Source organism: Myotis brandtii, unplaced genomic scaffold (genome assembly GCF_000412655.1).
Source record: "Myotis brandtii unplaced genomic scaffold, ASM41265v1 scaffold504, whole genome shotgun sequence".
Classification (NCBI taxonomy): Eukaryota; Metazoa; Chordata; class Mammalia; order Chiroptera; family Vespertilionidae; genus Myotis; species Myotis brandtii.
Window position 1 is genome coordinate 3,272,415 of NW_005369217.1, and position 17,152 is coordinate 3,289,566.

Genomic DNA, 17,152 nt, shown 5'->3' on the forward strand with positions numbered 1-17,152 from the left:
AGAAAAAAATCCAACATCCAATTTTGATAAAAACTCTCAGCAAAGTGGGAATAGAGGGAGCATATCTCAACATGATAAAGGCCATATATGAGAAACCTACAGCCAACATCATACTCAATGGGAAAAAACTAAAACCATTTCCCCTAAGAACAGGAACTAAGACAGGAATGTCTGCTTTCACCACTCTTATTCCACATAGTACTGGGGGTCCTACTCACAGTGATCAGAAAAGAAGGAGAAATGAAAGGCATCCAAATTGGAAAGGAGGAAGTAAAACTGTCATTATTCACAGATGACATGATATTATATATAGAATACCCTAAAGACTCTACTAAAAAACTACTAGAATTAATAAATGAATTCAACAATGTGACAGGATACACAATTAACAACCAGAAATTGATGGCATTTTTATATACCAATAATGAATTCTCAAGAAGACAAACTAAACAGCAATCCCATTTACCACTGCAACAAAAAAAATTAAGGTATTTAGGAATAAACTTAACCAAGGAGGTAAAAGACTTATATGCAAAAAACTATATAAAATTGAAAAAAGAGATAGAGGAAGAATAAACAAGTGGAAGAATATACCATGTTCAAGAATTGGTAGAATTAACATCATTAAAATGTCCATACTACCCAAAGCAATCTATAGATTCAATGCAATCCCTATTAAAGTACCAATGGCATATTTCATAGATCTAGAACAAACACTCCAAAAATGTATTTGGAACCAAAAAAGACCCCAAATAGCTGCGGCAATCTCGAGAAAGAACAAAGTTGGAGGGATCAAAATACCAGATATCAAGTTATACTACAAATCCACTGTACTCAAAAGAGCCTAGTACTGGCACAAGAACAGACATATAGACCAATGGAACAGAACAGAGAACCCAAAGATCGACCCAAGCCATTATGCTCAATTAATATTTGACAGATGAGGCAAGAGCATACAATGGAGTCAAGGCAGTCTTTTCAATAAATGATGTTGCTAAAATAGGACAGATACACGAAAAAAAATGAAACTAGACCACCAACTTACACCATACATAAGAATAAACTCAAAATGGATTAAAGACTTAAATGTAAATCATGAAAACATAAAAATATTAGAAGAAACCATAGGCAGCAAAATCTCAGGCATCTCTCATAAGCAATATGTTTGCAGATACATCTCTTGGGGCAAGGGAAACTAAGGAGAAAATAAACAAATGGGACCACATCAAAATAAAAAGCTTCTGCACAGCAAAAGAAACCATCAACAAAATGAAAAGGGAGCCTACTGTATAGGAGAAAATATTTGGCAATAATACATCTGATAAAGAGTTAAATATATAAGGAACTCATACACCTTAACAAAAGGAAGATATTCAATCCAACTAAAAAATGGGCAAAGGACCTAAATAGACACTTCTCCAAAGTGGGCATACAGATGGCTGAGAGACATATGAAAAAATGCTCAAAGTCACTAATCATCAGGAAGATGCAAATTAAACAGACAATGAGGTGTCACCTCACACCTGTCAGAATGGCTACTATCAACAAATCCACTTATGACAAGTGCTGGTGAGGATGTGAAGAAAATGGAACCTCAGTACACTGCTGGTGAGAATGCAGACTGGTGCATCCATTATGGAAAACAGTATGGAGTTTCCTGAAAAATTAAATGTGGAATTGCCATTTGACTCAGTGACCCCACTTCTAGGAATATATCCTAAGAGATCTAAAACACCAATCAGAAAGAATGTATGCATCCCCATGTTCATAGCAGTGCAATTTACAATAGCTAAGATCTGGAAACAGCCTAAATGCCCATCTGTAGATGAGTAGATAAAAGACCTGTGGTACATTTATACCATGGAATACTATGCAGCAGTAAAAAACACGAATCTCTAACCCTTTGAGACAGCATGGAGGGAACTGGAGAGTATTATGCTAAGTGAAATAAGCCAGTCAGAGAAAGACAAGTATCACATGATCTCACTCATATGTGGAATCTAATGAACAAAATAAACTGATGAACAAAAATAGATCCAGAGACATAGAAGCATGGAACACACTGTAGAATCTCAGAGGGAACGTGGAGGAGGGTGGGTGGGAAAAGATCAAGCATATAACTTGTATGCATATATGCATAACCATGGACACAGACAATAGGATGGTGAAGGTTTGGGGGGGTTAGAAGAGGTCAAAGGCAGGAAAAAGGGACTAATATACTACTTTCATCATTAAAGCTTTAAAAAGGGGTGGGGCAGGGAGAGAATAGTGTACAGCAGTGATTTTTCAACTGGTGTGCCATGGCACACTGGTGTGCCACAAGAATTTTTAAAACATGCAATACTGAGCTCTTTTCCCTTAGACTGCCAAAAATAAAAATAAATAAAACAACCAATAAAACAATAGACATCTAGTGCAAATGAATCAAAATTATATCTATTTTTTTGTCAGATTGCAATAATAGCCATCTAGTGCAAATGAATCAAAATTATATCTTTTTTTGTCAGATTGGCAAAGAAATATAATGTATTTTTGGTATGCTAAAAAATTTTAGTAAACAGTTTATGTGTGCCATGAGATGAAAAAGGCTGAAAATCACTGGTCTACAGTTATCAATAACAGTCTATTCTCGAAACTTAAGGATAGTTAAATATAGGAAAATGCATAAATACTACATCAACAAATTAAAGGAGGGAAACCATTTTATTATATCAATAGATGCTGTAAAAGCTTTGGATAAACTCAGCAACTATTTCTTAAAATGTACACATACATACAGTAAAATAGGAATAGAAGGAAACTACTCAGATTATGTTAAAGATTATATGTAAAAAATCATCAACAAATATAATTCTAAATGGTGAAATTTCTTGGTAGGATGTACTTGTTCTTCATTATTTGTTGCCGTCCCCACAGGAGGATTATTCTTCCCTGCCCCATTGACATTATGACCTCATGGGTCCAAGGTTTGGCCATTTGATTTGCTTTGGCCAATGAATCTGAGAGGAAGCAATGTATGTCACTTTGGAGCTGATGCTTTAAGAGCTGTTGTATGAATTGGCTAATGGTACAGTACTTTGTTAGAAGAATGGCAAATGTTAGTGAAAAACTGGAGCCTTCACCTGAATCCCAGAATGAGAAAACCATAGCTGATCCACAGCCAATATGTTAGCTAAGTAAAAAAATAAAACTTGCTGTTGTAAGCTACGGAGATTTTGGGGTTGTTATCACAACACTAGAGGCCCAGTGCATGGAATTCATGCACTGGGGGTTGGGGGTCCTTCAGCCCAGCCTTCCCCCTATCACAGTCTGGGAGCCCTCAGGGGATGTCCTACTGACGGCTTGGATATCAGTCTGGCCGCAGAGGCTTGGAGCAGGCGCCGTGTGTGTGTGTGTGTATCAGTCTGGCCTCAGAGGCTTGGAGCAGGCGCCCCATGTGTGTGTGTCCACTGGGGGCTTGTCCCCAGCCATGCTGGGGAGGCTCGGAGCAGGCGCCCCAGTGTGTGTGTGTGTGTATGTGTGTGTGTGTGTGTGTGTGTGTCCTCTGGGGGCTTGTCCCCAGCCATGCCGCGGAGGCTCGGAGCAGGTGCCCCTCTGTGTTGATCTCTCAGGCTCGGGCAGAGCCCGGCCCCTCCTCCTGAGCTGGTCGTGACCATGACAGAGTCTCGACCTCATTTGTATATATAAATATATGTATATATATATATATTTTATATATATATTTTTCATAGAAGAAGCTAAATAATATGAAAATTATCACCAGGAGTTGAGTGATGCCAAAAACCAAACAAAACAATAACCAACCAGTGACAGAGTCTCAACCTGATATATATATATATGATATATATATCATAGAAGAAGTTAAATAATATGAAAATTACCACCAGGAGTCGAGTGATGCCAAAAACCAAACAAAACAATAACCAACCAACAAAGAAAACTTACAATATAGGACATTGGCTCTCAGGGCCAAACAGTAATGGCAAAGTTATTGTCACTAGAGGCTGGAAAGAGCGTAGCCTGTGTTATGCAGGGATGAAACATTCTCCGAATTGTTGCCGGTGGTGTCTCAGTAGGCAGAGAATGGATTTATATGAAGATGCTGGGAAACAAAATGTTAGCAGTATGCTTTGGTTGCTAGTGTCTGGGTTTGACAAATGATTACAAGAAGTAGATAAACTCAGGAGAGAATTGGCTGGTTTGCAAGCATGATTGGAAAATGGAACTGTTTATCATGTCCATCCAGTATAAAATCAAATACAGAAACACTTTGAGGAACAAGGGCCAATTAAGACAGCTTTGTGACAAGAACCAAATCAAGACTGTAGCCATTAAATCTTCTGTGAGAGCTTCTGAATCAATTAAGTTGGCACTTAATTGGAAAAGGTGGCTCAGGGGGAAACAACGATTTCATCACTCTCCTACAGATGTCTATAAGCTCAAATGATCTCAAGTCAAGAGAAAATTGGGCAATATTTTTGGAGACGTTGTACTGCCAAAAAGTCACTAAACTGAGAGTGGCCAGTGACTGTTCAAGACTTGAAACAACTTTTGGACCTTCAGAGTTCTGTGGTAAGATGAGAAAAGGTGCTGAGCCCCAAGGGAGGACATATTCTTAAATGCCCTTTAAATGACCATGAGGGATAATGGAAATAGAAACCCCTCTCAGAGACAAAGCCTCTCAAATGGAGAACAATGGACTGGAAAGCTACTTATGGGGCGCAGAGGTGAGAACTAATCACGAAATTCTTCTTTACCCAGAATCTGAGGTCCTTGCAGCATTTCCTCTGCAGAATTTCAGAATTGCTATGAATCAGTGACAGCTATGTGCATTCCATTCTTCCCCATATTCAATGGAAGTGTGATTAAAGGTTGTCCCATCTTTGTTTTCGTCCATCGTGTACTGGGAGTATAGGTAGAAGATCCTCTTTGTAGGGTTTAGGTTTCAAGATCAAGAGGAGCCACATCCAAATCTGATGTAGGAACTGTTACAAAATCTTGAATAGTCTTCTTTTTAGAAAATTATATTTTATTGATTTTTTTACAGAGAGGAAGGGAGAGGAATAGAGAGTTAGAAACATCGATGAGAGAGGAACCCGGGACCCTTCAGTCTGTAGGCCGATGCTCTATCTGCTGAGACAAACCAGTCAGGGCATTGAATAGTCTTGTTACTCAAAATTGGATAGGACTTTTTAGCATTTTTGTTTTGTTGTTTTTTTGTTTATTTGTTTGTTTGGTGTTGTTTTTTTTGGTGGGGGGAAGAACGGGTATTTTTATTTTGTGAATGAAAGGGAAGAAAGAAAATATTTGTGACCCAGGGGTAGGCATGGTAGATTTTATTATTGTTTCCAGTAACTTGCTGTCCTCCCTGTGTGAGTTCTTCTTTTCTACAACATTGATGTAGGCTTGGCCTTGTGACTTGCTGTGGCCCATGAACGTGAGTAGAAGCAGTGTATGTCATGTCTGAGCAGCATTGAGAACCATCTCATGGTATGGCCATTGCTATTTTTTTCTTCTATCACATAATGGAAAGATGGATAATCTACCTTCAGTTTTAGATCATGAAACAGAACCACACCTGTTAGTAGCCAGTATGCAATGAGCGCTAAAGATAAATTTGTGTTGCTACAAGACCCTGATATTTCACAGTTGCTGCAGCATAAGCTAACTAGTAACATGTAAGTAATACATTTGTATTCATATGGTTAAAGCTGTTTTTATTAAAATCAAGAACAAGACAGAAATGCCCTTGTCACCATTATTATTTAATACTAGAGGCCCGGTGCACAAAAGTTTGTGCACTGGGGGCGGGAGGGTCCCTCAGCTTGGCCTGTGCCCTCTTGCAGTCTGGGACCCCTCAGGGGATGACCACCTGCTGGCTTAGGCCTGCTCCCTGGGGGACTGGGCCTAAGATGGCAATCAGACATCCCTCTGGCAGCCCGGCAGCCCTCGGGGGGTGTCCACATGCCAGCGGGGAGCAGACCTAAGCTGCAGTCTGACATCCTTAGCGCTGCTGAGGAGGCAGGAGAGGCTCCCACCACCACTGTTGTACTGGCAGCCGTCAGCCTTGCTTGTGGCTGAGCAGAGCTCCCCCATGTGGGAGCTCACTGACCACCAGAGGGCAGATCCTGCATTGAGCACCTGCCCCCTGGTGGTCAGTGTGTGTCATAGTGACCAGTCATTCCCAGTCTTTCTGCTGTTAGGGTCACCTGTTGGTTTTCCCTGAAGGGTGTCCCAGATCAGGGTGGGGGTCCCGCTTGGGTGCCTGGCCAGCCTGGGTGAGGGGCTGATGGTTGTTTGCAGCTGGTCACACCCCCTTCAGGGTGGGGGTCCCCACTGGGGTGCCTGGCCAGCCTGGATGAGCAGCTGATGGCTGTTTGCAGCTGGTCACACCCCCTTCAGGGTGGGGGTTCCCACTGGGGTGCCTGGCCAGTCTGGGTGAGGGGCTGAGGGCTGTTTTCAGGCTGGCCTGCAACTGAAGCTCCCAGCCTCTCCTTTTTTTCTTTTTTCTTTTTTTATTCTGGGATTTATTTTCCTTCTATAATTGAAACTTTGTTGCCGTCCTGCTTGCTCCAGCTCTGAGGCCGCGACCGGCTGAAAGCAGGTATCTGGGATTTGTTTAGCTTCTATAATTGAAACTCTGTTGCTTTCGGAGCTCAGAGCTGGGCCGCGGCAGGCAGGAAACCTTGGCTTCCTCCATCACTGGAGCAAGCAAGCCTCCTTCTCGCTTCAGTTGCGTGGCTGCCGGCCGCCATCTTGGTTCGTGGTTAATTTTGCATGTCTCGCTGATTAGCCAATGGGAAGCGTAGCAAAGGTATGGTTAATTACCATGTTTGTCTTTTATTAGATAGGATTGTCTGGAAAGTCTAGTAAATACAATAAGCATAAAATGCACTATGTAAATATAAAAAGAAAGAGGTGAAATATTTTGCTGATATTATCATTTCATAGCTGCTACCATTAAAAAACTCTAGTAAAAACAAGTGGAAGTAATAAAAGAATTTGATAAACTGAGTGGATACAAAATAAAGATATAAAAATTTTTAGCTTTTTCTATATGAGTGACACCTATAAAAATGGAATAAGGAAAATATTCCATTCATAGTAAATGACAAAAAGAATAAAAGGAATAAATTATACAATAAAGAAATATGATTTATATTAAAAATAAAACCCTATTTGAGGGCAAAGATATAATCTGAACAAATAGTAATCTATACTATATTTTTGAAATGGACTAATGATTATTACCAAAAAAATTAGTTCTCCTGAAGACAGTATATAAATTGACTGCAATAGAATCCCAGTGGAATTTTTAATTGGATAAAATGCTCTTAAATTAATGAATAAAGAATATGGCATTAAGATACTATATTAAAATAAAAAGATCAATTGTGGCATAAGACTGTATAAAAATTAGTAAAAAAAACAATAGAGAGCTCAGAATTAGATATTAGTGTGTGTGTTTTGTGTGAATATATATATTATATATGTATTAATAGTTTCATCTCAGCTGCATATACTTCTAGAAGAAAATTAACTTGGGGTCCCTAGCTTACATTACTTCCATAAATTCCTGGTCAATTAACAAGTAGAAACTAAAAATAAAAAATAATAACAATGTATAACAATTTAGAAAGAATTCTAGTACTTTCAGCACACCTACAAATTTGAGAAATCTTTTTAACTAAGACATATCTATCTCACACATACACATAAAATTTCAAAGTATTTTTGCAGTGCAAGAAATACAAAGTCACTAGACAAACAGATTAGGAAAAGTATTTTAAATTCAAACGATAGCAAAAATTACTATCTATACTATACAAAAATCTCACTCACAATTTATAAGATGAAGACAATCAACTCAATAGCAAAATGAGTTGGATATATGAATAGGCAATCGACAGAAGAGTAAGTATGATAATATGTTCACCCTTCCCCCAATAGACAGGGAAATGGAAATTAAAATTGCCATGATGATACCCATCAGAGTGACAAAAAATAAGTGTAATAGCACCTATTATTAGCAGAGATGGGAGGCAGGGTAAGGGCACTCTCATACATCACTGGTGGAAATGTGAAAAGGCAATTCATGAACTCTATTAAAAATTTAAATGCATATACAATTCAACCCAGCAATCCCACTCCTGGGATTCTATACTATAGAAATAAAGGCTCTAGTACATAAGTATATATATTCAAGAATGATTATTACAACATTATTTTAATAAAAAGTAAAAAAGCTGACAGCAAATCAAGAGTCCATTAATAAAAGAACAGCTGAGTGAATTATGATAATCCTTACAGTAGAATATTATTCAAGAATTAAAAATTAATGATCTATACTACTTGACCTGGAGGAATTTCCATTATATATTGTTAAGATACAGAGAATTATATATCATCAATCTCTTTTAAAATGCCCTCTTAAACCTTGTGTATTATGTGTATATGTGTGTGTGGGTATGTATGTATGTATGTATGTATGTATGTAAAATTATACCTATGTGTATGTAATGCATAAAGAGTTACATGAAAGGATGGTCACTGAAATGTTAATAGCTGTTTTCTCAGAAAGGTGGATTTCAGGTGGCTTCTAATTTTTTCCTCAATATATTGTTTGATTTTTCTTTGGCAATGAATATTTTCAATTTATATCAGGAGGAAAAAGGCAATAGACTTTTCTTCATTGTGGGAAGGAGAAATTGGTCAAATGCTTAAAGCTGATGCCTAAGTAGGGATATCCCATATATTATTCATAAACAGTAAAAACCTATAAAAATATAAATCTCCAAAATTAGGATTTGGCTAAATAAATTATGATCCATCTATGAAAATACTTCAATATATTGACATATAAAATATTCATGTTTTAGTGTTAATAGAAGTCAAAATTATTTTAAAGCATCTGTAGTATACCATTTGGGAGAAAGATACATTTAATGTGTGTATATCTACTTACATGTACATAATTATATACTTAAACACATATAAATTACATATAAATACTAAAACATATTAACAGGGCTTATCTCTTGATGCCAGGTTTTTATTTTGTTACTAGAGGCCCAGTGCACAGAATTTGTGCACTGGGCGGGGGAGCAGGTCCCTCAGCCCAGCCTGCACCCTCTCCAATCTGGGACCCCTCGGGGGATGTCCACAGGAATCAGACCTAAACTGGCAGTCAGACATCCCTCTCGCAATTCGGGCAGGAATCAGGCCTAAACTGGCGGTCTGACATCCCTCTCGCAATTCGGGACTGCTGGCTCCTAGCTGCTCGCCTGCCTGCCTGATTGCCCCTAACCACTTCTGCCTGCCAGCCTGATCGCCCCCAACTGCCCTCCACTGCCAGCCCAATTGCCCCCTTGTGATGACATGGGGAGGCCATCTTGTGATGATGTGAGGGTGTGACGGTCACCTAGGCTTTTATTAGTATAGATTTCTATTTTCTAATTTGTTTGTACTATATTACATATGCCTTATCTCAACAAAGAAAGTGCTGAACTTTCCATTATTCTTTCCAAGTTTAAGCTGGTTATTCTTCAGTCCTGAGGAGGAAGGGGAATTTTACCACAGAATGGAACATTATTGGGAGGTCTTTCTGGCACTCATTTTTAGAAGTTTTGGTTGTCCTGAACTTTGCACCAATTAGATGAGATACAATGTGTTTCTTATCTTCATTTTCCCCTTATTAAACTTTTGAACTGAAACCCACAGAGAGAAATATATTTTATAGCAGAACCCATTACACACATCTAATTCATTCTTAACTAAACCCCAAATTTCATAAAACAATGTTCATTGTTATTACATATGATACCCTCTGATATGTGCCTTGTGTTCACCTCCCTTCACTTCTCCAGCATTTTTAAAGATGCTTGTTGTGACCAACCAGATCAATCCCATGACTTACCAAATTGCGATCTGCAGACTGAAAACAGTCAGAAGGACAGCCACTGTTTTGTGCAGCTCCTTCAATGGCGGTGCCCACCTGCAGCACAAGCACAGATCCAGGCCCACCTCCTCAAGCAAACCCACCGCCTCACCTCCCCTTGACTTTGTCCGTTCTCCCTCACCTCCAATGATCACTCCCTCTCAGCTCATTCTCCCATTTAACTTTTATCTGATCTCTCAGTTTTAAATATATTTTTATTGATTTCAGAGAGGAAAGGAGAAGAAGAGAGAGAGAGATGATGAGACAGAATCATTGATTGGCTCCCTCCTGCACGACTCTTACTGGGGATCGAGCTGGCAGCCTAGGCATGTGCCCTGACCAGGAATCAAACCATGATCTTCTGGTTCATAGGTCAATGCTCAACCACTGAGCCACACCAGCTGGGCTGATCTCTCAGTTTTAGAGAGACAGAACAAAAATGTATTTCCCAAATATGGCATACACATTTACCCTGGGCCACGATGATTTTAGGGCAGTGGTTCTCAACCTTCCTAATGCCGCAACCCTTCAATACAGTTCCTCATGTTGTGGTGACCCCCAACCATAAAGTTATTTTCGTTACTACTTCATAACTGTAATTTTGCTACTGTTATGAATCGTAATGTAAATATCTGATATGCAGGATGTATTTTCATTGTTACAAATTGAACATAATTAAAGCATAGTGATTAATCACAAAAACAATATGTAATTATATATGTGTTTTCCGATGGTCTTAGACGACCCCTGTGAAAGGGTCGTTCGACCCCCAAAGGGGTCTCGACCCACAGGTTGAGAACCGCTGTTTTAGGGACATGCTGATGAACATAGTCTTCTTTTACTAATTATATCCTTTTTCCTAACAAGTGATGTTGGTTTTTTCTTATAATAGTTAAAGCTAATAATAGTTAAGTTTTATTGAACACTAACCACATATCAGGTTCTATTTTAAGAGATTTAAATGTATGTAAGTCCCCATTACAATCCTATGAAGCAGTTACTGCTATTATTATCACCATTTGACAGATGAACAAATGGACACACTGAGAGATTAAGAACTTGCGCAAGGGCACACAGCTAGTTAGTGGAGGACCAGGAGATCTCGCTCCTGTAAAAAAAAGTCAACTCTGGAAACAGCCTGAATTCAAATTCTAATTCTAACACGTTCTAGCTGTGTGGTCGTAGGTGAGCTATTTAACCTAGCAGGGCCTTGGTTTCCTCATTGAATCTAACACATCACCAATTTACTAAGAAAGCATCGAAAGTTGAAATTGAGCCATTACTTATATGCTTCCCTATTAATAGATAAAGCATCCTGATAACAGAGAAGGTTAAAATATAAAAGAAAAAAAATGAACATCTTAGAATCACTGAAATATACTAACACTTCCTGCCTTGTAGGGTTGCCAAGAAGAGTAAATGGATCAAGTGTTTCTTCTGGTGCCTGGCCCACAGGCAGTCCTGAATAAATGTTAGCGATTCCAGCTGCTCAAGTGATTGCGCCTGCTCACTGGATGAAGGAACTGAGACGCAGAGAGATTAAATTACTGTCCTCAGGTTGCCAGGTAGGGTTTGGTGGCACCCAGATCTAGCTGAGGTCTTGAACTCTTCTGCTGGCTCAGGCTGCCTCTCCCTGGGTTGGGTGAGGCCTGGCATCTGTGGGAAAGACAGATCATTGCACTTCCACTTTGCTTCAGGTGCTTTCATGGAGAAATGTGGATTAGCTAGGGCCCATTTGCTCCAGGGTCTCCCAGCGGGTTTTCCCTTTCCTGTTTCAAGAGTCCTGAGGGTCTTACCAATGTACCACGCCCCTCACATTCTTGGGGATTGGGGTGTCTAGACTTTCTGACTCAACACAATGACCAATGCATAAGTGCTCATTCTACTTAATGGCTTTACTTCCACTTTCACAGACACTTGGATGTGGTCAGACAGTGTCCAAACCCTACAGTCTCTCACAGAGCTGAGGTGAGTTAAGCGGGTAGTGTTCTTCCATAATTTCTCATTTGAGCACTTAGCAGTGAAGTATGTCCCTCCCCTATTGCTCACAGAATAGATGTTTGAAAAAAAAAAGTCATTTGACTGTGAAGAAGGAAAAAGAAGCACTAAAATGTGGATTTCCACTCCCAGCCCCATATAGAGCTACTGTTAATGCTCTTTCACATGGACATTTCTCTATCACACACACACACACACACACACACACACACACACGTATGCACACTCTCCATTTCCACCACTCACATAATTAGTTTATTCACACAGTTTCTCCAATTTGTATTTCAATTATTTTTGCTCCATAGCCACAGTTTTAAACATACACCAGAAATGGCATTTATGTCACTCTTGAAATAGGTTCTTCGGCAGGCAGTACAGAAAGGGCTAATTAGGTAATAGGTAGTTAGAAGACAGAGGCACCGACTCCTGCTTAATTCCGGGGTCCTTGACAAGCTGCCTTCAGAGGAACGTGGCCCTCTGAGAAGGTGGGCGCTGGGTGTGGTTAGCACACACCCCTCACCTGCTGACAAAGCTGCCTTGTAGCCAGAGCGCTGGGGCTCGGGTGCCCACGCTCAAGGCAGATATTCTGACAGTGAACAAAGGTTAAACCTGGCACCTTTAATTGCAGCTTTTCTAGACGATGGTTTTCTCTTTTACCTGTTGGGAGTGATTATGTGCTCAGAGAAAAGCTTCCTGTGGCGAGCTTTCCTCCTAGTCGTCCTCTTTTGTCCTCAGTGAGAGCACCAAAGTGAGCCAGGGTGAGCCTGTCACACATCAGCATTCTCCTGCCTCATCATCATGACAGCACATCTCAGGGCACCTTGAGAGCTGAGAACAGCCATCCAGAGGGGGAGGGGTGAGCTTTCTCTCTCTCTCTCTCTCTCTCTGGTTGAGAGCCTCCTTGGGAGTTCTGAATTGTAGTGCTTAAACCAGCCGTGGGCAAACTACGGCCCACGGGCCGGATCCAGCCCGTTTGAAATGAATAAAACTAAAAAAAAAAAGACTGTACCCTTTTATGTAATGATGTTTACTTTGAATTTATATTAGTTCACACAAACACTCCACTCTCTCTCTCTCTCTCTCTCTCTCTCTCTCTCTCTCTCATTGAGAATCTCCTTGGGAGTTCTGAATTGTAGTGCTTAAACCATGACCCTTGCTGAGCACCCTCCCTTCTTTCTCTCTCAGGCTGACCCCTCCCTCGCTGGCCCTGCTGCTGTCAGCTGCTCTTTGTTGACAGATGCTCATAGGTCCACAGGGAGCCAAGGAAGGGCACACTCTCTCCTTCAAACCACAAGACAGGCCCTCCATCCCTTAGGTCTAGACTCTTCTTGGAGTTGCATCTGAAGGCCTAGATTTGCCCGTGCTGGTTCCTGCCCGGCCACCAACTGACTTCTCTGTGGCCAGGGCGAGCTTGCTCCCCAACACCAGGGATCACGAAGCTTGGCCATCTCTTGGAGGAGAAGTCCCACGCCCTTCCCCAAGCCCAGAAAGAGAGCGTCATTTTCTTTATGCAGCTGTTTTATAAATCCAAATTCAAAAGTGTCCCCCCAAAAAGGCAGTTAGACCCAAAGGTCAACTTTTAGTTTCAACCCACAAAAGTCACTATTTTAATGTTTTATTTTCCAACTTCAAAATTCTAAAGATCTAATCTACCCCAGGAAACTCCATTTCATGTATATTTTACAATGATTGAATAAAAGTTTGCTAAAATATATTTTTACCTAATATATTATTTGTATATTTTCTCATTATCTAAAATTTTTCTACTCTGTGATTTTCATGAACTATTTAATGTTCCATTGCACGTTATAACAGCCAGAATTAGCTGGGTTAAGCTGCAGTAGCAAACACTCCCAAAATCTCAGTGACTTTAAACAACAATTTCTTATTTCTCACTCTATGTGTCTATTGTGGGTCAGCTAGGGCTCCAGTAGGGCTCTTTTTCATATTATTTTCACTCTAGGATCCAGGCAGAAGGAAAAGTAACCATAGAAAATAAAACACTGCCCAATGTGATTCCTAGTCAGGGCACATGCCTAGGTTGTGGGCTCGATACCAGGTTTGATCCCGGGGGGGCATGCAGGAGGCAGCCCATCTATGTTTCTTTTTTCCTCTCCCTTCCTCTCTCTAAAAATCAATTTTAAAAAACATCATATTAAGAATTTTTTTTAAAAAGAAAAGAAAATGACACACTGATCCTTAAAGTTTCTGCCTGGAAGCGACATGTTTTGCTTTTACATTTCCTTGGCTAAAGCCAGTCACATGGCCTCAGCATAAAGCGGGCAAAGAAATGTAATCCTACCATGTGTCCAGAAGGAGATCTGGAAACATTTTGTGGGTAGTACTAATTACTACCATATATGGATATAATGTAATAAACCAATACCCTATTTTTAGATATATGTTCTTTTCCAAATTTTGCATATGTTGAATAACCTTTTAGATGCATATTTCTTTAAGACATTCAAGGATTTCCAAAGATTTTCAGGTGGAAATGTTAATGAATCCAGTCATTTTGACTGACTTGGTGCAAACCTTGTACACCAAGCCCAAAACAGTAATATGAGCTTAGAGCTGGACCTCCAGCATTACTCCAGGTAACAACAGTTCAAAGTAAAGTAGGTAAAAGAGTCATTCAAATCTACCTCTTAGATCACCTAAGAATCATTCCTCTATTGTCTGTTTTTTAATTAATAATTACTCTTCTACACCTTAGTTTCGGAAAACTCCCAATGTTATCAGGTCCCACTAAAACTTCATCAGTTTGCAAATTACCCATCAAGCTCTTGCCCTCCTGCATCTGTGCAGTGCTTTGGAGGCCTATGTGAGCACATGTTGCTTCAGGTGCTGTTTTTCAATCTTTTCCGGGTGATCCCACAGGGTGCATATTACCTCTAGCTGTGGATAAGTCCATCTACAATCTAATCATACCCTCCACACACTTATATAACAGCTAATGGGCTAATGGAGCTAATAGATAACATTAGCTTGAGTGGCTGGCTACTGTCCAAGATAAATCAAGATACCCATGGAGATAATAACACAAAATCATATTCAAGAACAACTGTTGCCCAAAACCAGTTGTGAAATTGGTATCTATGGAAATATTGGCTGGATAGACTCAGTCAGTGGCTAGTCTGGCTAAGTTGTCTCATCACAACTGCAAGATGAGAGGCAAAATGGCACTACTTTCCATGTGAAACGTGCAGGTCACATTCAAGCTATTGCTGTCCTCATTGAAACATCCATCACACCATTCTATGTATATGTTACAAACATACATTTAATTATTACTTTTGTTATATATTTTATAATTTAAGACCACTTTACCCAATTTTGTTCCCTGGTACTTATGCATTTTGTGTGAGGGAGTAGGGGAGAGAAAAAGTATTCATTTTTAAATACATTTCAGAAATACTAGATAAAACAAAGATAAACAAGCTTCTTTATTGCAAGACTTGTCAGTGCCTTTAATATGCTATTATAATTGTAAAACTTCAGGGGGTACCTAGTGTTTATTGATATAAATGACCATAGTATATTTTAAAATAAAGAAACAAAGTATAATTAATATAGAAGCAAATGTTTTGCCTATTTCCTGTCCTACATTCTTGATGAAACCTTCCTACAAAGTTTATTTAATATCTCTCTCTTTGATATCCTCTCATGGTCTTTCCTATACAAACCCAACTACTCAAAGGGTGGAAGACTCAGAGTTTCTGGAATAGGTGATTGTCATCAGACAGGGCTGGGGCTTTCTTAAAAGAAATTTTAAATGTTGAAAAAAATGGGAGAGGAAGAAAAGTGAAGGGTACGGGATGTACAGGATAGTTTAAAGGGGGAGTTGAGCACAAGAAATAGGGGAAGAGAGTTCTTGGGAACCTTTGAGATGTGAGACAATTTTAGAAGGAGAAAAATGAGGAAAAGAAAAATTTAAGAAATGATGTTGTGAGTTATGAATTGGATCTCTTTTACTAGTCTTTGAGAAATGCAAGAAAGGGAAAGACAGTGATCATGCCTAGTTATTGGACTGTGTTTCTTTCAATGCTCATCATGTTGAGACTCGCCACCTGAGGCCCGGGACTTATTCAGGTTACAACAGAACATTTCCACACCAGCATTCCATAAATATCTTTAGAGAATTGTTGACAACACTGCTCTTCAATTTATACAACCAGGAACAGAGATGAGGAATTAAACAAAATATTTATTGCTTTTGGCCCAATGGTTTTCTAAGGTTTACAGAACAAAGATTAGAAACAATGGCATTTAAAAAAATGCAAGTATTGAAACAAAACTAAGAATAAATTGTTGAGATCAATGTCACATTTTAGAAATTTAAATCATAAAACATCAGAGCAAATATTTTCACAATTGTGTTGCTTTGATTGAAACATAAATTTGTCGGTTCACATAGAACCATTAACTCCACTTTGTATTTATATGTATATTAGTTATGTTAACAGATCATACCATTTCATCAGATTGTCAGGACTAAATGAACTAATATATGTGAAAAACTTAGAGCTCCATACATTTAGTTATCATTTTTATAACCAAACTTCATCACTTTAAAACATACTTTCTGCCCTGGCCAAGTGGCTCAGTTGGTTGGAGAGCATTGTCCCATATACCATCTGATCAGGGCTCATACGGGAGGCAACTGGTCAATGTTTCTCTCTCTCTCTTTCTCTCTCTCTCTCCCCCAAAAAACTACTGGACTTAATAAATAAATTGGCAAAATAGCAGGATACAAATTTAATATCAGAAAATTAATGGCATTTTTATACACCAATAATAAACTCTCAGAAAGAGAAACTAAAAAAAATCCCATTTACCACTGCAACAAAAAAGAATAAGATACCTAGCAATAAACTTAGTCAAGGAGGTAAAAGATCTGTACTCGGAAAATTATAGGACACTGAAAAAGTAATAGAGAAAGATACAAACAAGTGGAAGCATATACCATGTTCATGGATTGGAAAATTTAACATCATTAAAATGTCCATACTACACAAAGAAATCCATAGATTATACAATTCCTATTAAAATACCATTGGCATATTTCATAGATCTAGAACAAATATTCCAAAAATTTATATAGAACCATAAAAGACCCCGAATAGCTACAACAATCTTGAAGAAGAACAAAGATTGAGGGATCACAATACCAGATATCAAACTATACTACAAAGCCATTGTAATCAAAACAGCCTG

The 17,152-nt window shown here is 39.1% G+C and overlaps 1 long non-coding RNA gene across 1 annotated transcript in view; it reads right to left on the minus strand.

Moving 5' to 3' along the window:
* The window catches only part of LOC106727941, a 36,430-nt gene extending 23,764 nt beyond the window's left edge, over window positions 1-12,666 (minus strand). The window contains exon 1 of the long non-coding RNA XR_001364176.1: window positions 12,593-12,666. This is a non-coding gene — a long non-coding RNA (uncharacterized LOC106727941). The remainder of the gene's footprint in view (window positions 1-12,592) is intronic.
* Window positions 12,667-17,152: the final 4,486 nt, after the last annotated feature.